The sequence below is a fragment of the Thermobia domestica genome, chromosome 16, assembly GCF_964235325.1.
Source record: "Thermobia domestica chromosome 16, izTheDome1.hap1.1, whole genome shotgun sequence".
Classification (NCBI taxonomy): Eukaryota; Metazoa; Arthropoda; class Insecta; order Zygentoma; family Lepismatidae; genus Thermobia; species Thermobia domestica.
In genome coordinates, this window is record NC_137469.1 from 69,857,541 (window position 1) to 69,883,709 (window position 26,169).

General features: G+C 35.8%; 1 protein-coding gene across 4 annotated transcripts in view; it reads right to left on the bottom strand.

Annotated features, from left to right (window-relative positions):
* LOC145673137 (ferric reductase 1) overlaps positions 1–26,169 on the bottom strand; it is a 209,094-nt gene that overhangs the window by 171,976 nt on the left and 10,949 nt on the right. The gene's annotated exons all lie outside the window — the stretch shown is intronic.

Genomic DNA, 26,169 nt, shown 5'->3' on the forward strand with positions numbered 1-26,169 from the left:
GTGTTAATATCGCATTAATCTACATAAAATAATGTTCATCTAGCAACTTTGTTTGTATTTTTTGAATTCATATAATCTTGTGTGTTAAAATTCAAATATATTGAACAGTCTCAAAGCAACGTCGAAGAATTATTAAGAAACCAGCGCCTACACAAGGATTACATCAACCACTCCCTATATACTCTATATCAGTGATCGTCGAAACTAGGGATGGCCAGAATCGGTTCCTGGTAAAACCGGTTTTCGGGTCTGAACGGAACCGGTTCTTCGCGGAACCGGTTCCGCTAGAACCGAAACTTTATGACCATCTCTACGCTAAACCCGAGCTGCTGGTAGGTTGTGAACAGTGTGCTAGATGAAATGGTAGAAGCGACAGGCAGGTACTTCATAGATACAATAATTTCCGCAATATATGTTCTTATACTGTTAATATTTTTATTTTCAATCCTCTAGATCTCTTCATCGTCATCACTATTAAGACAAAGATCAATTGGACTGATAGCAAAAAAAAAAAAAAAAAAAGTCTAAGGCAAAGGAAGAAGATTTGTTGTCGGTTCGCCGCTTATTATTATTATATTATGGTGATTCTGGAGATTATATATACTGGATTCAATGTAGTTTCCGTACTGTCTGGGTACATGAAACCTGTGCGCGAATGACAAACGAAATTATTAATTTTTGCTGAAGTATGCATTGCAAGCGGGAAAAAAAAAAAACACAGGATATTTTATTTCCTGGTTTTTGAATATTATACAGGAAAATAATGCACGGAAATTGACTCAACACAAAACACTTGGAAAACCGAAACATTATCTATCAAATGCACTTCGGACAACCACACGGAAAACCAACCAGGACGTCTGATTTGCATACTTAGGAAAGACTTGCCACGGGAAATGATTTCTGTGATAGTTTGTACGTAGAAGTGTAAAAGCCACACATCAGTAGGGAAAAAGCTGTCCTTAGGTGTGGCACGTGCTAGAGGCATACCTGAGCGTACACTGGTCAGGTAACTTCTATAATGCAACATGGCATCATGACAAGTTCGTTCTCGTTCTCTCTCTCTCTCTCTCTCTCTCTCTCTCTCTCTCTCAGAACGCGATCAGTTTTTAAGAAAATAAAATAAATAAAAACTAAAACAGTAAACATTAAAACTAATAAGAACTACCGTAACTGCTCAAGGAAACGAAATTTATATGATCAGTTGGTATTGACATACAACCAGTCTAACGGGGCCTTGTAAAAACTGATATTATTCTAAGCCGACTCTTTAATCGTAAATGGAAACGAATAATTGAAAACTACTTCTTGCATTCACTGTCTGGTTATTATTCTGTCCGTTGGTCAGGTCAGTTATGTGATTTTAGGAAGAAAAAAAAAGTGAATGAACTATTTATTTTGTCTCTAAAATAAGTTACCATTCCAGTCTTAAGTTTTGCTCAAAAATGCAAAAAGCAGAACCGTTAACAACATTAGGTATATATATAAGAAAATTGCTCTTCAGATGTTCATTCACCTTAAGAATGATACCACCATAAACAAACTTGCAATTTATCCTTGCGCCATTCACGACAAATAAAAGATTAGCGCAAAAATGCAATTGGTAAGCGCATGTTCATTTCACCAATACTTGCGTATGCACATCTTGAAACGCTACTGTAACTTTTTAAACTTAAACAATTATTTTTGTACTTTCTAGTACTATTTGTTTATGTATAAGAAAATTAGTTCTTTTTTAAAAAAAATCTATTTACGCATGACAAAAAAATGAAAGACGCTTTCAAGGGAGGGCTCTCACAATCAATTTATAATTATATGAGATTTTTCCCATACTTTTCTTTGCTAGTCAGTGTACATAAATATTTTTTTAAAATAATTTTATTGATTTTTTTTTTACTTTTTATTACGATTTGTTTTACGCATTTTTTAAAAAAATATTTCTTTCTTTCTTTCTTTGTTTTTTCGTCGTGATTAAACTTTCTATCATGGTATCATTTTGTTTGTTTCTTTCTTACATGTTTACCAAGACTAATTCTTCCAACACTGGAGAATACCTGGAGAAGAGATTCAATTACTACTAAAAATATATTATTATTATTATTATTATTATTATTATTATTATTATTATTATTATTATTATTATTATTATTGTTGTTGGGGTGAAATGTAGAACTGAGCCTGACTAAAATAGCATTAGGTAGTCTAAATTGTTAGCTATAACGTTATAATCAATCGCACCCAATGCTTTTATAGACAAACCCATTCCTTCATTTTACCTACAGAACAATTTTTTTATATACAATTTACGAAAGCATTAATTATACTTTCCCCCCCTCTTTTTTGTTGTATTTTCCCAATTTGAAACAACGTACGAAGATCTCATGTATAAAAGTAATGGAATATTGTACTGTCAACCCACTTATGTCAATATGCAAAATTTTCATCACTGTATGACGACGGGAAATGAGTTAAATTAACCCTAGCACGACCAAGAGGATTAGAAAGTACCACACTTTAGAAATTTGGGATTTTTAATTATGACCTCGTACTCAATATTTTTATTTTGTGTTAAGGAGGCAGACTACCAAATATTTTTCAAAAGCTAACAATTTTTCTTTTGCCTGTTTTTCGTAAGTGAGAAGAGATAATGAAAGGTAACTTACCCCAATAATAGATTATGTTATTCTACAGCTGAAAATACGAATCGGAAGAATAATCAGTGTTGCCATCCACAGAAATGAAAGTGTAGCCAAAATTTGAATTACCAAAAATTCTTGGTTAAGTCAAAGACTAGAAAAATGAACTCAACGGTAATTGATGACTTATCATGGTATAAGTGTTTCTTGTTAACTACTTTTTACATATTATTTGTATTTACTTTGTAATAACTTATTTATTTTGTAAAAACTGTATTTTATAAAAAAACTTGTAAGTTAATACAAAATAAATACAATTATTATTTAAAAAGTACTTAACAAGGAACACAGATGATATGATAAGTCATCAATTACCGTTGAGTTCATTTTTCTATTCTCTGGCTTAACCAAGATTTTTTGGTAATTCAAATTTTGGCCACACTGTCATTTCTATAGATGGCAAAACTGATTATTCTTTCGATTCGTATTTTCAGGTGTAGAATAACATTATCTATTATTGTGGTAAGTTACCTTTCATTATCTCTTTTCACTTACGAAAAACAGGCAAAAGAAAAATTGTTAGCTTTTGAAAAATATTTAGTAGTCTCTCCCCTTAAGTTCATAAAATATTTGTATACATGAAACAAATCTTTGTCCTCTATTTTCTTTGTGAATCAATAAGAGTTCAAAAATGTTATCTCAGGATGCGCTGAGGCTTGGTCCTACGAGGGTTAAGGTTGCAAGATTTGAAGATAAGGTTGAACCCCGATAAGCTAAAGACAAACATGTAAACAAGGATGATTTTCTGTATAAAGTAAATATCGACAGGGGAAAATCATTTGACATTCCGTAATACTAGCAGGTCCAACAGTTTATCAACATAACACAAAATTGATTTTTTTTTTCAACTGGCACCACATCGGATTATTACAGATTTCACATGATAAACGAGAACCTGAATCATATTTATTATTCGTTGTTATGAACTAATGGACTCTACAGTATCATGAACCACAAAATTTTGGAAGCCTCTATAACAGTAATAAAACAAGTCCGGACGCAGCAAAGCGCGCACAATACAATGACTAGGAACTTTGGTGTGCAGTTTGTAATACCATAACTATCACGCACAACTTTCTACACTAAGAAAAATGTATATATTCTACAGTATTTTATAACACCTTGTAACAATGAATATTCCACTTTCCACAACTGTGGTACTGTTTATTATCAAATTTTATTTTTTATTGGAAAGTAGGAAAAATTGTGGGGTTACCGAAAAAAAATGTATTTTGCACAGGAGGTCGCGTGGTTTGGATCCTACGTTTAGGTATAGGATCTCACATCACGCACAGCCTCGGTCTTGAAAGGAACTTAACCAAACCAAACCAATCCAACGGAATCAACCGACAGTGTCAATGCAATCTAATTCAACAACATTAAAGAATAATGTTACTGCTGGATACTTTCTTCAATACAAAAGAAGAAATGTAGATGACAGTGGCGTCATTAGGGGGGGGGAGCAGGAGGCCCAATGGCCTCCACGAGTTCGAGCAACAATATAGTAATAGACTAATGGAAAAGTTGATACTCTACCTACATTGGTGGACTATCTTGTCTCCCCTCCCCGCAAAGCAAAATCTGAAATGATGCTGTTAGTAGGTAACACTGTGCAGGAAACTCATTTATTCTTCCGAGAATTTCCTTTCTATCATGGTTGTACAACACAAAATTTTAACTACCTAACGGAACATCGAATACAAAAACTCCTGTATCTATTTCACGAAGTGCGAACCTCGGAAACATATCAAAGAACAAAAAAATATGCATACAAAGAAATTGTTTGTAGATGCACCAGATAGAGTAGCATTTATATTATTATTGTTTGTTATTCAGAATCCCCCTATTGTTGTACTTGCGCGCTTGTTTCTTCTAATCACCATAATCATATTTAACCTTAAGTAGTAAATGTACTACTTCCGGTTACTGTTTGTGATTAAAATCCATTCAGTTACTGGCAACTCATCCAGAACGAAAATAAACTACCAGAAACATAACAGAATGGTTTGTACTAAACAACAGTAAAAGTAATTCTCACGTCAGTTTTGACAGGATGCTGCACAACCTATTAAAGATGAACAATTATTGCATTTAAAAATAGAAAGGATTTACTAATGTAGGAGGTCATTCATAAAAATGGGATCCTCCCCCCCCCCCAACATAATTATTTCATTCTTAATATTTGCCTCAATTCCATCTTATATACTTACCAATACTTTACTTTTACAATTCAATTTATATTTTTAAATGATCTGGTTTCTAAACAATATTCAGGTCTGGCCTCTCAAAATTTTACGGTGAAAGTGACATCGCCAATTGGCAGATATTTTACCGTAAAATAGTTTGAAGTGTAGCTAAGGTTACCATACGTTCCGTTTTAACCGGTACAATCTCGGTTTGAAGGTTCTTCAGGGGTGTAGCCATGGAGGCCCATCGGCACCAGACCCCCCCCCCAAATGACCAGCCTTTAAATCATCTTAAGATTACCTCGCATCAGTCATTTAAAAATGACAGTTTACACATAATAAATTTACGGTAAATTATTTACCGATCCTTACTAATCGAAAAATAGTATGGTATCTCTTCCGTGTAAAGAATGACCGAATACAAAGCTTGGCTTATGCACAAAGTTAAAACGTTTGGTCCGGGGCAGTACTTCTTGCTTAAACATACAGTAATAAAAACTACCTGGAACACAATATTTATGGACAAAAATACTAAAACAGTGTTTTTAATTTTCCGAACAGAAACCAAAATTTTCCGATTTTTTCAGGCTTCAAAATCACTAGCTGTAACACCATTTTTTTGGGGGGGGGGCTTTGTACATCATAGCTTCCCCCTCATAAACGACGGGCCCCTCCCAGATAAACCTGCTGGCTACACCCCCCTGAGGTTCCTGTCCTGGCATCCCGCCGATTTACATTTTATTCTGGTCAGTGTTGCCAATAAAGCCATTTTATGGTTAAATGTACCATTTGGATACATTAACTAGTAAAATAATGTGGTTTAGCTATTAGCTTTAATTTTGGTCAATTTAGCACTTCTAACTGCCAATTCCTAGCCATTTTTAGCAGTAGTTGAATCTCCTTTTCAATCACAATTTCATTTAGAAAAATGTGAACTGCTTTCTTTTCCAATAATTCCGCTTGCAACAAGCAACATTTATATTGCCACACTCCAGTACGTATCTTACTTGAATCATTCATTCTTGCCTACGCGTAAACCTCTTGTCAGCAAGTCGTGGTTCCGGAAACTCGTCTTCTCAAAGTTAGTTTAAATGTGTTGTTAATCAGTATGATTTTTTTCGAGTGCATTTTAGCCTTGAGCCCTGTATAGCTAGTATCATCACTGCAAGAGTTAGGAACGAAGGAACTAAATGAAGGGATTTTTAAGTAGTTCTTGTAAATGATGGACCAAGATCAGTTTAAATATTTTAAGTGAATGATAAGTGTGTTTTGATTTCAGATCATCAGGAAGAACATTGCAGTATATTCTGGACATTTTTTTCTCTTATTGTTAAATATTAGCTACAAATTTACCTATATTTTAAGGTAGGATTAACAATTCTAGTTAAATTGTGGGTGTTATTTAGCTACTTTCTGAGGGCACCTGTTAGCAACACTGGTTCCAGTTTTCAGCAGTAACAGTCTTATGGCTTCTTTTTTTCCTCTTTCCTATGTTCATTGCAGTATTATTATTATTATTATTATTATTATTATTATTATTATTATTATTATTATTATTATTATTATTATTATTATTATTATTATTATTATTATTATTATTTTGTATTTCACACTTTTTACATTAACAGCTACATATGTAATCAATGCTTGAATGTTGCTAGAGTGCGACGCACTACAATTCATTTATAACCTTTAGACAGGTGTGTATTATTTTCTTAACCATCATTACTCATGTCCAACAGGAATTAAATTTAAAAAAAAAACAAGAAAAAAAAACATCTAGTGCTGTTTAGGTACTTTCTATCGATAGAACGAAGGAGTGAAAATAAACCTCAGACTGAAGTGTTATATTTGCAATGTAGAAGAAAATTACAGTAAAAGTCTGGTATCGCCGATTGCCAGATATTTCATCATAAAATACTTTAAGGTGTGGGGAATATTTACAATGCGAAAAATTTATGCCGAAATATTTGGTGAGTGAGACATTAAACAGTCATCGTACTCTTTTTGGTTTGCAAATTCTGGGAAATTATTTTTAAAAAAATCTAGTAAGAGTGGTTTGTTAATTTTCTTTCAAATAAACCATGCTTTTTATTATTTTTTTTAACTTTTTATAGTTATGGTTTGATTAATTTTGTTCGTTATTTTTTTTAAGAAAGCATGTTTTTAAAAATACTTATTTTATTCATTTTTCACGTGTTATAAAAATCATGAAAGATTAACTTTTGTTCGAATTTATGAATGTTAACCCTGTGTCTTAGGTAATCCCGCTTTACTGATGAGTAAAGCTGGTTCCATAGGAAAAGACTGATCTCTAAAATCAAGCAAGAGAAAGAAATATATAAAAGTAACAAATGGATATTATGTTGTCACCCCATTTATGTTGCTGGGCAAAATTTCATCATTGACGAAAAATGACTTAAATTGTGGCTGCAATGTTTATGGGCAGGATTGAACCTTGTAAGTTAAAGAAAAGCATGTAAAAATAAGGAGCCTTGGATGCACGTACGCCTCCAGTGCACGAGGACTCGTGTTCTATCCCCGGTAGGAGTGCAACAAAAGCAGTACAATTGTTCAGATTCCACTTTAAGCTGTAGGTCTCGGCGTATACAGCCCCTCTGCTGTCAAAGGATGTTCATACAAAAATCAATCGTTCAATACATAAATTTAAAAAATCAGTAATTTGTTTTCTTTTTGAGTGTTATGGCAACCAGTAGGAATTTTGACGATTATAAATATCATTAGCCTTAAAAAAAAAAAAATCATGATTGCTAACCACAGCCTGGTACCCTTTGTGTGTTGTATACAATTACCCTTCGTACTCAAAGATACAAACACAGTTGCCAGGATGAAGTGTTAATAATTCAAGAAGCTCATTGTTCTCATGGAAAAGGCCTTCAGAGATGAGAATACTTAATGATCTCTTGTGCGCCGAAGATGAAATAGTAGTATGTGAGTCATGTTTCTTTTGTTTATTGTTCACGTACTGCCTCGCAAACTCGACCTTGTGAGTCCATCTGCTTGCTACCACCATCTCCTGCAACCAACGTATATATATATAATAAAAACAAGGAAACATATGAAAGGAAATGCAATGATAGTTCTTTTTGCACCTGATATGGAAATGCAAGATTCACTTAATATTAAGAAGAGATTATAACAAAATATAGTACCAGAATGGATGTTGTAGAAATAAAATTCTACATTGATTTTTAGATACTGACTCAATTTCAGTATCATTTCAGATTTTGTCAGGGGAAAGGGAGATTACCCACTGACATTTTTTTTTAGTATATTAGCACACAAATTATTCAAACGCATGTGTTTCTCAAACGTAATTGCTCCTCTCTCCTCCCCAGATGACGCCTCCGCTAGATTTTCACTCGACAATAGCGTCACTGCGGTTCTGTCACTCCTTTGTAAACCTTGCAAATACTTGTATTTTTTCGCGTACAACCTACACCTGGACATTGAAAGTACTTAATAGAAAACGTATGCCTGGAATAAGTATTAATGTAGAAAGATAATAAATCGGCAGCTTTTTGTAGAAGTAACGTGGATTTGTAGCATAGGGGATGACAAAGAAGGCCTATCATTGGTACTCGGTTGCAAATGAACCCAATTACACTGATACATGCGTAAGCAGACAAGTCGCTCACAACATTACAGAGTACTTTTCGAAATATTTAGCGTATACAGAACACATGAATAATACCATCGCTTCATCGTCATACACCGATTTTAATATTTCGTGAGCCTCTTTGACACTCTTTTGTAGTTTAGAACACTAGTTGTAGGTTGTAGCGACAGACACTCTTAACACGTCCTCACTATTCTGCCTCTGGAAGCCAACTAATATGTCACAAATCGTTCAAACTCAACACCGACTGTACCAGAGGTTTAGGCTACTGGACTTACTGGTTGAAATGGATCCAACATGGATAGATGGCACTGTGCAACTATATTTACCGTACTTTTTGATCACACCTCGTACAGAAAAAAAAAATGTGGACGCTCGACAATTCTGACGTTATAAACTGCGACCCATGATTTCAAGTCTTTAAGAAATGACCAGGAAACCGTTATTAATCCGTTTAACAGCATTTTGCAGATACTAATCGTGATCTTGATGTCCTTTATTGCCTGCTATTCAGTAACATTAAACAAACAAAAAAAAATGTTAGGAACATCGCGAAGATAATTAAAAATCACCTGTAACCTTCGCTTGTAAGTTGGAAAAAAAATGCAACGGATTTGAGGAAGAGTGACTCAATAAAACTACAATTTACTTATGGTCATGCACGTGAAACGAAGCAGGCAATTTCCTTCTTTCTTTCTGATTAAATCTACCACAATTTCTTCAGTAAGTCGTATAAAGTGAAAACACAGAACAAGAAATTATGTTAAGGGAAACTACAAAACGAATATTATTTTATACTGATCATTCAAAATTACTCTTCTGTTTTCAGATATGTATGCGTACAAGATTATACAAAGGGTGTATGACTGGTAAATCCTGTTCATAGTAAGATGGTCCACCCTTTCTTGGCACGTCATTGAGAAGAGTAATTCCTGCACAATGGTCCCCTTCCTTTCTTTCGTGAACGTGGCTGGCATCCATCATGACTTTTTGTTTTTCTGCCTAATTTTTTCAACATTCTTGACTGTCACGTGATATTTCGCCGTTTTCACCTGCGGTCACTTTTTTTTTTTCTTCACTATATACTGTGTATAGCTACAGATGAGCGTTCGTGCGCTGAAGTAGATTCACGAATGTCAGGATGACGTGAAGCATAAACTCACCTGCTAACTGGTTAGGGAAAACTTGCTCGTGGCCTATAAGAGCAGAACAATCCAACGTATCGTTGTCTGACAATCAGATTAAAAAACACCATCTGCCACATTGCTTTTCTTTCATTCTTCAATCTTATTTAACGCACTGGATATGAATTAGGGATGGCCAGTGGCGTATTTACGATTTTGTTTCGGGAGGGGCTTTGCTAACTTTCGGGGGGGGGGGGGGTTTGCCTGAAAATGTGAAAATTCTGCAAGATATTTCATATACTTTACTATAGTAAGATTTCGGGGGGGCTTAAGCCCGGAAGCCCCCTGAATACGCCACTGGGGATGGTCAATTTGGAAAGTAAAATCAAAAAGTTTCGGAAATTTTTCCGAATTCCGGAAAGTGAAATTTCCTTTTCCGGAAAATTTTGGACATTCCTATTGAATCAACACTTTTGAGGTTATTTAATTTATCTGTAAAATTCAGTTTACCTAAAGTTTATTGCAACGTTCAGATAACGCATTGACCATATGCAAAAGAATAACTATTTTTTCCCCTCTACATCCAAGTGTTGTTGGAGTTTTCGTCAGCCCAAAAGTATCCAGTATTTTTAAGGGGTAAAACCCACATAAAACAGCCTCTCCCCCCCCAAAAAAAAGTGACAGACAAATATCCTCTATGATGAGTGAAACTAAAAGATAAAAAACAAAACTGGGATGAGCAGGTTTTAGTTATAAATTCTACCCTGAAGGCAAAGAACGAGACTGGAACTTTTGACATAACGGATCAGCACATCTCTCCATAACCAAAATATTATAAGAATTCCCTTGTTCTTTTAAGAGACTCGAATCCAGTGATACTCGCTTTCCAATGTTTTCTAAAAATCGTAATGAAAGAAAGCAACACAGAGGATTTCTGATGAGTAAAAGTACATAATTCTATGCACCCAAGTTATGCATAACATTTGTAATTTATAATTATATATGGGGCAGCGGTGGCTCAGTGGTAGAGCGCTCACCTCGTGCATGGTGTCCTTGGTTCGATCCCAGCTTGCGCCAAGTGAGCTTTGTGGTGGACAAACACCGTGTGCGTGGGTTTTCTCGGGGTTCTCCTGTTTCCTCACACTCTCTTCATTCCACCTCATCATCGTTGTGTCCTTTAGCCTAGCCGGCATAACCGTAGGATGTAAAACACAGAATCTCATTTCATGATCATATATTTAGTATTGACGATATGCCTTAATTGCGCTGTTATAGGGATGAAAGTAGAGCTTAAATACTATACAATATTCAATGCCATAAACATATACGTGGTTTATCAATATTGTATTGTTAATCTTAGTTCCTTTTATACGGTAGAAGTGAATCGTTTTGACATAAAATTATGTTTTAAGTCTACAGTATTGATACTAAAATTTCCCGTTCGAAGCTTTTAATGAGAAGTAGGGATATTTTAACTTGATTGTAAGGATTTAGCCAAATTATTGTTCGCAACACTGTCACTAGCGTGATCTTAAAAATGATGTAGACTAAGATAAGAGTTTCAGTCTCAAGAAAGTGTGGTGGGGAACAACTTGTACTGTGATTATTTATCTTACATTACAGGGGTGGATCAATGACGGATTCCTCAGGGGGAATGATGAAGATGGGCACCATGTTTTTGTAGCACTAGTGCTTGTGTCGCAGGGGGCAGGGGATGAACTACTATGGATACACGTATTACACGATGCACTTGCCAAGTCGACCGGATTCAAGTCCGGTCAGGATTTGGAACCTAACTCAATAGTAACCCATATGTTCATCGTAGGGATGGCCAATTCAGGAATTTTTACTATCCGGAAAGCAAAATCGGAAAACTTCTGGATTTCGGTAAAAATTCGGAATTTAAAAATTCCGATTTTAGGAAAAATCCTGAATTCTGAAATCCAGAAAGTGAAATTTCCGATTCCAGAAAATATTTTTTTCAGAATCCGGATTCCGGAAAATTTCGGCGAGTAACATAAAATAATAAAAACCTGAACTCAGTTGCTCACCTCGCGGCACAAACTAGTATGTCAAGACTGTTGAGGAACTGTGTCATTTTGGTTTGAAAGCACATTGATTTTGGATAGAATTTTTCTATTCTTTGAAATACACTAATTCTATGGCCTATGGAACCCAGAGGTTCAATGCCACGTTCACAAAAGCTCTCCATTGACTTCTATCCTTAGCCAACTGGAACCAGTTGCTAATTATATTCCTATTTCTGCGAGATTCATCTTAATACTGTCTTCCCATCAGCGCCTAGGTCTTCCTAATGGCCGTTTGAAATATACAATGATTTTAATTGTTTCATTTTACTGGTTTCTTCAAATCTGTTCAAAATATCTTAATTTATTAAGAAAATTAATATTTATAAACCAAAATTTGATATAAGTATAAACCAAAAAAATAATATGCAAAATGCACTGGTGCTACATTTTTCTATGAAATTAGGATTATGGTATTTTACAAACGATGGGAATTCCAAAACATCATTTTATAATCCCTTGATATGTGTCAGTAGCAGTTTAAACTTTATTCATGGGACAAAATAGTAAATTAGTGTTTTGAAAAAAAAATAGTAAATAAATAAGGAGCAACTGTAATGTGAAAGAATTTGTAAATTATTATTATTATTATTATTAAATCTTTTATCAATTTCGAATAAATTGTCAATTCAAAAAAAAATGTTTAAAAAAGTATTAAATAGTGTGTCTATATAACAATGTAAACATTAAAAGGCATAGTTGAAGTATCGTACTACCAAAGCTGTTAAGTTAACATTGGGCCTTATGCAGAGTGGTTTTGACGTATGATTAGCGTCATATTAAAGGCCTGACTACTGCAGGAAACATATGATAGTCGAACTCTCTAGTATGGCACTAATCACGCGTCAGAACGACTCTTCATAAGGCCCATTGAGCTTTGCTTCCTTTTAGGGAAAGTGTATTTTACAAAACGAAAGGAAAATTGTAGTTATGATAAAAAAGAGGTTGAAAATATTGACGGAATACCATAAATTTTTATTTCTTGTTGGATGTTCCTCGAGATCTCTGCACGTGCTCACAGGGGAAAGGACTTCCTAAATTAAAATTTTTGTTATAGACAGGCCTTAAACCTTTTGAGTTCTTTTTTTTTTTTTTTTTTTTTTTTTTCAAAATAGTTTTCTCACTGTTAGAAAGAGCTGAATTGTGGATTTGAAAATAATGGCATTTTTGGTAATATTGTAACGGTTACTTTACGCGACCTTTTCATAACGTCCTAAGTGCATTAAAAAAAAAAAAAAAAAGTTACACAAATTTAAGAAAACATTTTTTCTTGTTTTAGAGTAATAAATTACCGAAAATGGTGCATGTATAGCAACAAAAATACAAAAGGTATTTTGCACATGCATATTACCTAGGTATTATCATTTAGATATTTTTCATATTTCACTGCTTGTATTCTTTACTGTCACAAAAACAAAGTGTGTGTTTTGACTCCCATAATAATAGTACAACATATGTAATATAATGTATACAAGAAGCGTACTTCTAAATGACATAATATACGACTGGTACATTCGTTATTTTATGAATATATTTAAAAGCCGTGATGAATTTGCATTTTAATTACCATAAAAGATGGTATGCTTTGGTGATGCGTTTGTTGCTATGTGTAGTATGTGAATGATGCAATGAATACAGAAAAAAATGCTGAGATTCCGTAAGCACTGTGAGAACACTTTCTCTGTCATTCTGTATTTTTTTCTTTCTTTTTTCCTTCATAATATGATACATAATAAGCAAGTTCATACCTGTTAGATAGCACAAAAGGAAGATCTGAATGTTTAAAAGAATGGGGGGAAAATGTGGGCATTTAGAATTAACACTCACTTTGTGGATTCAAAATTGTAATCTGTGAAAATTTGAAAAAAAAAAATCAAATGTATACGATATAAATCTTCGGAGTGTGTCTAGTGCAAGGGGTCCAGAAGCACGTAAAAAACAAAATTTACAGGAGAAATGAATGATGCAAGTACTTAGACGTAACATAACGTAACGTAACCAAATCTAACCTAACAAACTAACCTAAGCTAACCTAATATTAGTAGAAATAAGCGAAATTCTGTATTTTTTTTTTTTTTGGAAAATTATGCGGGACCCCTACACTAATATAACAAACTAAACTAACCTAACCTATCCTAAACTAACCCAACCTACCCTAAACTAACCGAATGTGAACAGAAAATACCAAAATTGTAACATTTTTTTAGAGAAAAGACCCCTTCTGCTAAACATAGGCCAAATCTTCTATAATTGGGTGCCTTCCTCCCCATGCCAATAAACAAAATGTGATAATGCTACTATTAAAGGAACGACAGTGTATAGTTTATTTCTTCAATAGATGTGCAGTTTGTAAATAAAGGATGTCGCCGCCTACGTGTGGTGGCTAGTGCCATAAATAAGTCATCGTCCGCGGGAACTAGTTGGAAAACAGCCCCGATAACTAAATGGCCAACCAGAACCCTCATCTAGCACTTGATAGCCGCTCGTCGGGTCTACGTGAACACTTAGTGGCTACAGTTTCAAACGCTGTTCTTTCAGTCAGTAATTAGAAGATTGCTCATATATAGTTTTCTTTTATATAATATTCGATTGTAGCAAAATGTGGAGGCCCGACATTTGTTTCACATTAGCGATAGTACTGGGAGAGAAGAGTGAGACACAGACACCGTGGGTGTTGAGACATTGCAACCCCGCAAATGCGATTAAAAGGGATGGAGGGAGGAAGGGATACTGTTGTAAAAAATCAGCAGGGTAAGTTCAAACAACCTGCTGAACTGCACATCTATTGAAGAAATAAACTAGCTCAGTGGTTCCCAAACTTTTTTCGACTGACAACACACTACTAACACTTACGATATTGCGATACATTTGTGTGATTTTTCATTAAAGTCATTATGTGACTTCGTATCTCTTGAACCACCGGACCGATCTCTATCAAATTTTCATAGATGAGGTTGAGGCCTGGGGTGGCTTTTATCATTTCACTTTGACGATAGAACGTAGAGGAAGGGGAGGGGCAGACAAAAATAAATAGACCACGAGACTGATCCCGATCAAATTTTCAACATAGATGAGGTTCAGGTCTGGGATATTTTTCATAATTTTACTTTGACGGTGCAAGGTAGGGGAGGGGGAGATATTTACAATGATCGAAAATGACCGATAATAGTGTCGAATCCATAGTTTTCGGGGTCACTGAGATGAACAGTGATATTTCCAATAGTTTAAATCTAAATTCAGCCCCGCAACTTGAGGGAGAGAGCAGGTATATAAATACAATCGAAAACTGCCGATAACAGAGCACTTCAGTAATAGTAAAAACTGACTAACAAACTGAACATATTACTAATTTCTCTTATTTTAAGCCAGCGAAGCAGGAAACTGACGCTAGTGATAATATAAATTATACCGTGTAAGACTAAGTTTCCATGAAGTAATGACTATGCAGTACTGAGCACTGTTGCTGCCACTGAAGGCGTTGACTGGTATAATGAGGAATACTTAAAAATGAGTTTCATGTGGTGTAGCGATGAAGGATGTCCTATATAGGGTTGTTCGTGGAGAAAAAACTGAATGAGTAGCCCTATCATGTAAAATTATGCCTAATAATGCGGTGTCACTATAACGAAAAGGCTGGAAAGAACTAGTCTAGTCTTGTGTATGTGAGTCCACATTAATAACAGAATTACATTTTCTTTGTAACATGTAGTCATTGTTTTAAACTTATGTTTTAGTCAAAGCACACAAAATTAAAAAATGAACATTGTGTAAAGATCTTACAAACAAGATTGCTTATTGCCGTGTTTTAACACACTGTTCGTTCATTTCTCTACTTACTGAAGTGTTCAATATGACATTACATAGACGCCTTACACTCCGTAATACATAACACGTATCGACCGTGTGATCCTGTGAAATAATTTCAAATTACGTTGAAATACAGCGATTATAGCAGTGATAAACATAAGAAGCCTTATCTTTTGCTTGTGAAAATTTTTTTTTTTCTTTCTTACGTCTGTTCGCTGTTTTCGAAAACAAAAGGTGTGAAATTATGTGTACCTTTAGTGAAATCCCATGTTATTATCACTAGGGAAAAAAAATCCAGAATAAAAGTGATTTATGACAAAACTTTTTATTTCTTTCTGATTAAAGTTTTTTCTTCTTTGTTCGTTTCCAAACTGTCAACGCTTACTTTGTTGACAACTTGAGAACACTTCTGGTTACACTTAGTTTCAATACAGGGTTCTTCAAAATCACTGCACTGCGCTTAATTGGAAAAGTATTAGTCTGAAGCATTTGTATCAGTCAGACTGTGTTTCATTATAGCTTGCATAAAATTCACTCGATTGTTGATGAATCTTGGCGTATTCTTTCTTTGAGACTCAGCAAATAAGTCTATTGCTCCTGGTTGCAGTGTCAAGAATAAGCGGGTAAAAAGGAGTAAAAGCAACCTAAATTTAAAGTTTATGTGTATACACCATAGTTGTCCAAACTCGCGAGCTTGGCACTCGCGCTCAACCGGGCTTGGGCTCAATAATTGAACGCAAGCCAGAGCCACACTGAAATAAGTGAGCGCGAGTCCGAGTGAATGCAAGCCCAGTCGAGAGAAGTGAATGCGAATGCGAGCAAGCTCAGTGCAAAATGACCATCTATGGTAAACATCGCATCACATATCAATTTAATGGAAACATCTAAAAATGTACAACTTACCACATTAATATGAAGTTGAAACGAAGTTACAGTGATCGTGAATGGTAGCAAGTGAATATTAACACTATTTCCCAAGCAGTATATCATACTCCGTCTCCATACTTCACGGCTTGGCGGAGAACTGTGGATCATACGCTATATTGGGCGTCTGCCACATATAAACACGGCCTGTGGTTTAAAATAAGGTGAATCATGACTTTCGATCACATCACTCGTTTCGAGTCATCAGTGACTTATGTTGCATGCTTGGGTACCATTGGCATCATATATTAAAAGCGTTATAGTCCTTTATTATCGGTTTTGCTCGTAGAACCAGATGCAGTATGTTTATCATGGAACTCGCGGAGAACTGTGATTGACAAGGGTTATCGGAGGTACTGCTTGAGTCACTTGCACCGCAGTTGATTCACCAAATACCGCCGTTGTACTGAGTTTGCCTAATACACCACCCTCAACACAACCGTTGCCAACCCAGATCTGTCAACGTGTTTTCAATTAATGGTGTTTTCATTGAACTGATAAGCCTCTACTAGATAAGATGATAGGTGTACTACTTTGACAGTTTACTTTCTTCGAGGGTTCCCAGTCATCCTCATTATGCGGGAATGAAATCTATCGAGAATAAGAAGTGGATTTGTCCCATCTTAAAGATAAATTCCCAAATAAGTTTAGTAATAATGCTACATATTACCAGAAGAAAAATAAATAGGCACAAGTCGGCAAACATTAACTGAAATAAAATTACACTTGAAAAGTTAATAATAGTTTTCTATTGTTCTATCTCATTAACCATAGTGTCATAATCAAAGGCTTATTTTGGTAGAAGTTTAACCTTAACGGGTTGACTTTCGGCATTTATTGAGCATCATGATATACTTGAATATTGCGAGGTAAATAGGATTCACTACGGGTTAGGCTGTATTCTCTTGTCGTGAACGTGATAACGTCTTGTGTCGGAATGTTTCTCTCTCTCTCTATTGGAAAGAGCTTAGTTTTGTCTCGTATGTCGTCGTCTCATCTCGTGGGCATCCCTCAGAGGTAATGAACTTTAGGTCAATAGAAAGAAAAAAATAACTGGCGGTGGGGATCACAATGCTGTCACCACAATCAATCTTCAAATTAAATATCGGCCGTAATGCTCCGGAGCTGTAACGGAAATGTTTAATTGCACTGAGTTAGGGAAGAAATGACAGACACACACAAGAGGAAACTAACTTTCCGATCAAGTTCAACATAAAAGAAGTCTACATTCAAAGAGGAACTACATTACCAGTCTCTACCATATATATATATATATATATATATATATATATATATATACAGCAAATGCCATTGCTTGTTAGTGTCATTTAGGTCACAGATTAATGACTCCCGTCAAAGATACACAAATATGCTTCTCGAAAGACACTCTTTTACAAGTCTTGAAAATTTAAAATAAAAGACTCGAATATGTATACAGTACATTGCCAAGATGATGTTAGAAGCACAATGAAAAGACGACGACTTTTACTTATTAATAAGTTTCCAACATACATCATCTTATTCATTCTGTCAGCGGATATACAAAGCATGGAACAAGACAGCCTACTTAACACATTCAGTAAAAAAAAAACGTTATCATTCGCTTACGTTTGAAAGCAAGTTTACTTTTTTTTTCTCTATTACATACACTAAACAGCTACTTTCTATCATACCTTGTCTGCCTGAACACAACTACCGGTAACTTTCTCTTTCAACGTTGTCACACTTGACAATTGCTCTTTAAACATTAATTTAGTAACAGCACACACACCTGCCAAATATGTTTAGAAATAACAGATGGTTCGTCTCTAAAGTGTTATGTTATTGGCAAGAATACATATTTAAGTTTTGCCTTTATTATTATTATTATTATTATTATTATTATTATTATTATTATTATTATTATTATTATTATTATTATGTCGTGCACAACAGAAAAAAAAAAGCTAAGAGTGTTTTCCAAAGTCGGTATTAACAGCTCGCTTATCGTAAACTGATTTCAAATTCCGAGTAGAAATGACAATTCTCAACAAAAACACATGGCATTTACGACACATTGCTGTATCACGAAACTTTATATATATATATATATATATATATATATATATATATATATATATATATATATATATATATATATATATATATATATATATATATTTACTGACTTTTAGTGCTTTACGTCATTTTACATAAAATATTTCCTGAGTTTTAGTGTCTTACGTCTTTATAGAACATTGAAATTATGAAAGACCTAATCTACTATTAATATGGCAGATGCACAGCAGATCATGCAAAATGAACCCCCTTCACAGTTGTCGCGAGTATGAACAGTGGTTAGAAAAAGTAGATTGAATAAAAAGCTGTGACTAATCTAGCCCGGGGCCAGAGGGGCCTATGGCTCCCTAGTTTTTCAGTGACAAAATAATTTAAGCTATTATTTATATATTTTTGGAAGGTCACAGCAAACTCATCATAGTCCGGGTTCTAGCTGGTCCCTCTCAGTTTTTATCTTCTGGATACGCCTCTGGCAAAAAGAAGGATTTCGGTTATCATTTCTTGTTTATTAGAACTGGCTGGAATTGCGGAAAAATGGACTTTGGTATAATTTCAAAAATTACTAAATATGTTAGTTAAAGAGTTTCAAACAGTCTGAAACCTGTTACAATAACAGTAAAGCAAGATGATTCTGTTCTATGGAAATAACATAGGAGGAAGGGAACTGAAAGTTCGTCTTTCTCTGTAAAAACAGATTTGAGTGAGTCGTGGTAGCAACTATTGTGCTGCCAAATTGTCTTGAGCCGTGGCAAAAAAGCGAACTAAAGCTCACACCCTCACACACCCACGCGTTGAGCCAATAAGGGTTCAGCTGTTGCTAAGCGAAAGAAAGCGAGTGGAATTCCTTCAGCCGATAGCAGCGCTTGCAACGGAAGACTAGGGATCAAGTCAATGTGGCATTAGTATAGTTACTCTTCTCCCCTAGCTTCCGCGAAATGACTTTCTTCATCATCTTTTCTTAGATACCACGCTGAACACTATCTTTCAACTCTGATCTTTGTTCCAACAATAGTTCTATGGTCTTATCTCTGGATCTAAACTCTTCTTTAACTGCTTGTATCAATTGAGTACCGGTATCTTCATATCTATTCTTTTTCTTCCTATGCCTATTATATTAAATTCTACATTCTTCATGGCACCAATCACCCTTGACTCGTCTTTCCTCGTAGTTCCGTTTCCCATTGAATAACTCCCATATATGGCTCTTGGTTAACTTTCAACAGTTCCTCCTGCTCTCTATTATCTGAAATTTTCTGTTCCTTCAACTCCTCGAATATACAAACTTCTTTTTCTGGGCCTAACTTTATGGACTCCCCCCCCCCTATCTTCTTAGCTTGCTTTTCAGACCTCTCAAATATTCTCAATTACTCTATTTTTTTTTTTTTTTCGGAATCCTCAGACGAATTTACCTTATTACAAATCAATAGCATCTAATTTTAAAACATTTGACCATTCCTATACATCCGATCCTTCTTATAATATTGACTGGTCTTCCTTGTTCTGACTTTCTATGATTACTGTTTGTGTGATTTACTTCATTTTGACTGACTAGATGAACACACACAGGCAAAATTATTCCAGCCCAGACATTTTAAACACTGTTTCCTCCATTCTGGACATTGGCCTTTTGCACGAACTTTATTATATATTTTACAAGTTCCAACAGGTATCTTCCGTCTGTAATTTTTACATGTTAACGATAAAGAAGCTGGTGACTCTGTCCTCTATTTTACCAAACTCTTGCTCAGCCTGCTGTTTGAAACGAAAAATATGCATCTGTTCTATGGGGCTGGCCCTTCCCTAAACTTTGGTTGCCCCCCCCCCCTAAAAGTTTCACGATAGGCTTGCAAATGAACTATAATATAGTGATGAAGTATAATATGATTGGGTCGGGCGCCTCCTAAATTTTTGGGCTGGCTACGGGCCTGTTGTTTGTTTGCTTGACTGAACTGGCCAAATCAACTGCTTGTTGGAATGTTAGCTTACGGTCCATTAACAGTTGTCTCCTGGCTACCTCATTCTTAATCCCAAAAATAAACTGGTTCTTCATTGCGTGTTCCAAACACCCTCAATATTCTTAGTATCAAGCCTATCAGGCATTGCATTCGAGAACACGTAAATCACAGGCGTGTGTGCTAACCACTAGATTAGTGGACAGGGCAACAAGCAATAATGATTTCAGGAGAGTATAACGGAGGGAAAAATATCTCCCGAGCTACGAAATTCTGCCCGGGCATTCTCCGATCGTGGCCAATTTGGGTTACCGGTATTTTTGCAGTACTATTTTCACCCTCGTTTAAAACCTCCACCCTCTCCCAGGTGAAAATTTCTTAACTATTCATCATCTTGTGGACTGCGTGCCTCGTGCGTCTGTGCGTGCTCAGTTTGGCCTGCCCGCTGAGCGAAACTCTGCTCAGCGATGATCCTGGTATCGTCTTGAAGGTGTTCCGATTTCTGCGACATCAGCAAGTTTCATTCGCCATTTGACTTTTCTATGTGGCTCTGTGACTGTGCAGTGTTCTGTTATGTGGATGCACTGCTTTTAACGTTTCATGCATTATTTATTATTTTATCTTGTACTTTTATTTTTGTCTGCACTCAGCCTGGTGCTCTGCGTGACTGTTTTAGTGTGTTCCTTATGACCTCTTCTACGGATAGTACTTTTTTTTTAAAGCTGTATATGTCTGTCTCTCTTCGCGTTTCTGTATGTCTTCCTATCTAGTGATGGGTGCTAAAAGACCTCCGTCGTCGGCGAACCCACCCCAACCTTTTCAATTCAATTCAATTCTGAAATTAGCACTGCCAACACAAACTTGAATTGACCCATTATAACGTAACACTATTTGCCCACTGCGGTGTATCTTCACTGTTGTTTACTATATTTGATTCCTAAATGTAATACAACGTGATCATATTTGCATCTTAATTGCCGATATTAAGAACAAAGGGTTTTAAAAATGAAAGTTATGGTTCTAACGGTCTGTCACTTCCGAGTAGAGTAACAAGAAAGAAAAAAAAGCAAATATTTCACGACTAAAGTATTTACATCTGAATAAATCTTCTTTTACTCGTCTAATGCGAATTGTTTTTCTTTCTTCCTGCATTCAAAGAAAAGTTCAGAAAAATGAACAACAACTCTGGCATTTAACATACTTTTTACACAAAGGAAGTCATTAAAAGATAAACTCACACAATGAAATTTTATGAAACTTTGCATTCTGTATTTTATTAAATTACAGCTTCGCTGGTATTACTGTCCAAATCTTTGTTCTAAAGGCGAACGAACAAGTAATGAAGCAAAAATACAGTGACTATTTGATTGCGGTATTGACATGCTATACTCACCTCATCCATTCATTCACTTCACCGAAACCATTTCCTCACATTTCATTTCGTATTCTGCAAGATTGTCCCTTTCTTCTCAAGATGCGGCGAGTGATTCCAGTAATTTCTTTGGTATCTCAGCTCTAATATGAGATAAGCAGGACCGTGACTCGAGTCCTGGTTTTTCAACGTGCTTTCGGAAATGAGTTGCATCCTGCCATGTTATGTTACCGTGGAGTTCGGTGTATTGCTGTATTGGGACATTCCCTGACACCACTGACGGTGGACTATCAGTCGCACCCTCCAGCAGTAAGTATAACCGGCAGATGAATTTTGGCCCATCGCCTTAAAATTCCCATCGTATAGCCCATTATCCTTCCTCAAAAGGGTTTAATGATAATGTACTGGAACGTGAACGAAGCAATTCCATCCATGTCATAATTACCAAGTCTTTAAAGGTATGGTACCCATCCACAATCTGCGAGTAAACAACTGCTACGCTATACATTCGATATGCGATTAATATGGCCTGTGCAGTCCTATGGAAGAAATGAGCCTCAACTTGGACGTGTCGGAAAGCATGCATATATATATATTTATTTATTTCTCAGGAATTCTACCTCAAACACTGTGGATTGAATGATTGATTAGGTGGAATTTAACCGTCTCTTTCCAGCACCGACGCTTTTTATGAGTGGGATTCGAACCAAACCAGTACTCAGACTTATATCCGAGGCAAGAGCCCAAACTAGAGATCGAATCTGCGACCACACGGACAGAGGTACGAGGTGGGCACTTGGTTACGAAGGAGCACTCCAAATAATGTTATATCCATTAGAAAAATAATGAATACCGTACAACGCTTGATGGTTAAACGTGGTTTTGTGAATTGCATGTGACGTCACTCACTGTTTGAAGTATTTGAGAAGCTCCACATTGCTGAACTCTTTTCCATTCACATAATCTCTTTGTTTCTTACGCTTCGAGTCATTCAATTAAAAATTTATAAAACTCAAATATACAGGGTGGCCCAAAAGAAATGTATGCAGTCTCGTACTGACTGGCTCATGACATTTTATATTAATTTTCTTATTGTTACCCATTCAGGTAGTGACTTAGTTTCTTTATTATTTGTTCTTAATCTCTCTTCATTCATACTTTAAGCTTGGAACAGGCAGAAGTAAATAAACTAATTAACTTAAACTAAAATGTCTTGTAGGACTGTATACCTACTTTTGGGCCACCCTGTACTTTACCTTGAAAGACCGGAGTGATGGGGAAACGTGTCCAGGAGCCTGCGGATTTGGGCGAACACAATATTTTATTTATCTTGAAAGGCCCTAGAAAATAACACTATTAACGTGAGTTCGATGAACAATGTGTTTAGATCCTCTTTATCTGAAAGGAACACATTCACTATATGCGAAGTTTAAAAACCGTGGCACACTATTCTGTCAGAACACTATTATATACGTTGATTAGCGTGACTCGACTCTTGAGGCGTCACCCATCTCGAAAACGATTCGTCTGTGTTTCTTCATAAAAGTTCAATGATCTGTAACCATAAAGAGCTTGCGGGTAAACACACTGCACCTGACATGAATACAAATTACGCAATAACCGGCATTTGTCAAGTAAAGAATAAAGAATACTTTAACGGCAAAGCAGCACCAACTGAAAAAGGTGACAAAACTGATTGTGAAGCACGAAGTAATGAGCTGGGTAAAACCACGAGGTGAGAGACAAGCTCTTTCAATGGAGAACATATTTTTCGAGACGAGACAGCTTTCAGGACACCTTTAAAGAGACCAAATAGCCCGAAATTTCGTCTCGTACTTAAGTCATAGAATTTCAAGGAGGTAATTAGGGCATTAAAGATCAATGTGGCTAAATATGTTGAAAATTTTTGGAGCAATTCAAAGTATCACTTGGCATAATTACTTGAAGTGACAACACGGACGCAGAACAACAACCAATACTTGGGTAGTACAAAAATCGTCTTTGTCCGCCATCCTGTGTGACATGCCAATTCATAATAATAAACAGTAATATTAATAGATGTCACGGCCTGCGACGACTGATTTACCCAATGATTTAAAACAATACTAGCTGAACCTGCGCTCTCTACACAGCGCATCACTCGCATATGAGCATAAATCTCCTCCTCATTCCTCACAACATATGTACATGTCCCTTTACAGACACAAGTGAAAGAAGTCTTGATTAAAAAAAAATCGGCAAGGGGTATCATAAAGGCGAGATTTTTTCGATTATTTTTTCTCAATATCTCGCACAGTTTGCAAGATTTGAGCCTACTTCCGGTTGGAGTTTCTAATAGGGATGGCCAGACGGATCCGGATCTCGGATATCCGGATCCTACAAGATCCGGATCCGGATCCTATAAGATCCGGATCTCGGATCCGGATCCGAAATTTCGGATCTTGGATCCGGATCCGAAGTTTCGGATCTTGGATCCGGATCCGAAGTTTCGGATCTTGGATCCGGATCCGGAATTTCGGATCTTGGATCCGGATCCGGAATTCGGATCTTGGACCCGGATCCGAAGTTTTGTATCTTGGGTCCGGATCCGAAGTTTTGAATATTGGATCCGGATCCGAAGTTTTGAATATTGGATCCGTATCCGGTTCCTGGATCCACACCCGAAATTTCGAAGTTCAGATTCGTACTCCTGTTTTGAATATTTTAGGCCTTAGATTGAGACCCAGAACTAAAATATCCATATGTATAAAATTTACTAGGTGAATTTTATCTAACTCATTGGGAAGACAATTCAATTTAAATGACAAAAGATTACATCAAAATCTCATTTTCACATTTTTCGGGGTTAGACCATTGTTCCGCACACCCCATCATTTAGTCTTTAGTATATCTTTAAACGTACTACAAGTATGCCACTTTCATCTGAAGTCAGTAGTTGTATAGATCTGCCTTTTTTATATATTAATCGAGTTAGGATTAAAATTCGATTGTTTGTGAGACCTATGATAATATTTTCAGAATGAGTTATAACGTTGAAAAACTGCATAGTAATGCTGCATATTTTCTTTTGCCACATTGGAATTTAATGTAGTTTATCTTATACAATCGGCTCTTATGATTAATTCAATGATCTGAACTCCTGCAGCATTACGCTAAAATCATGGATGTCTTTGAATTTTCGTCATCATTTCTATTTTTTTTATTACGAGCAAAATAAATATCATAAGCGGTATTTTACATAATACATATAGACGCAGATCAGTCAGTTGATTGCTTAAAGTTTATAGCAAAGCTATTACATTTCTAAGACACTGGCGGCCTTAGGACAAAATCCATGGCTTTCCCATAAAATCTTAAATATCTCTATATAAAAAGGGCAAAGTCCTGAGTGACTGAGTGAGTGAGTGACAGATCTCCGTACAGACCAAATCGCTTAAGCTACAAACTTGAAATTTGGACAGTTTATAGGGTTTGTGACGTAGGATACCATTAAGGAAGGACTTTGGGAAATTCGACGAGGAAGGAGGGAAATGGGGTGGAAAATGATGATTCTTGACGTTAGATACTTCAAATTTGGTATTTGGGTTTCTCATTGAAAATAATTTCATACTTGTTAAAGTGCTTTTTGATATTTAAATTAGAAGGGGCAGGGAAGATGTAGAAAGTAAAAGAACGGGTGGTAATTGCAATTATTGCAATTAGTATAATAATATGCCTATATCTCGGAAACTTAAAGGGTTAGAAACATGGAATTTGGTATTTGGACTTCTCACTTAAAATAATTAGATACGTATTTCAACGTTTTATTATGTGTGGCCCGGAAGGGAAGAAAAGGGGGCGAGAAAAAAATTAAGTGGGGATTACAATTATTGTATTAATATGTTATATCCTTTAAGGTTAGAGACTTGAAATTTGGTATTTGCACTTCTCATTGAAAATAATTTGACATGTGTTTCAGTGTTTTTTGACGTTTTAGTAAAAAGGAAAAGAAAAGAGATGGAAAGGAAAGAGGGTGGGGATTGTAATTATTATAATAACATGTCGATATCTGGGAACCTCTGAAGGTTAGGAGCATAGAATTTGGTATTTGGACTAGGGGTCTCGGGTTCAAACCCTGCTCCCGCCAAGTGAACTTTGTGGTGGACAAACACCGTGTGCGTGGGTTTTCTCGGGGTTCTCCCGTTTCCTCCCACTTTCTTCATTCCACCACTTCATTCATTACTCATTATCACCGTCTCCTTTAGCCTAACCGGCATAACCGTGGGACGTAAAACTCAAAATTTCATTTCATTTCATTTGGTATTTGGACTTCACATTTGAAAT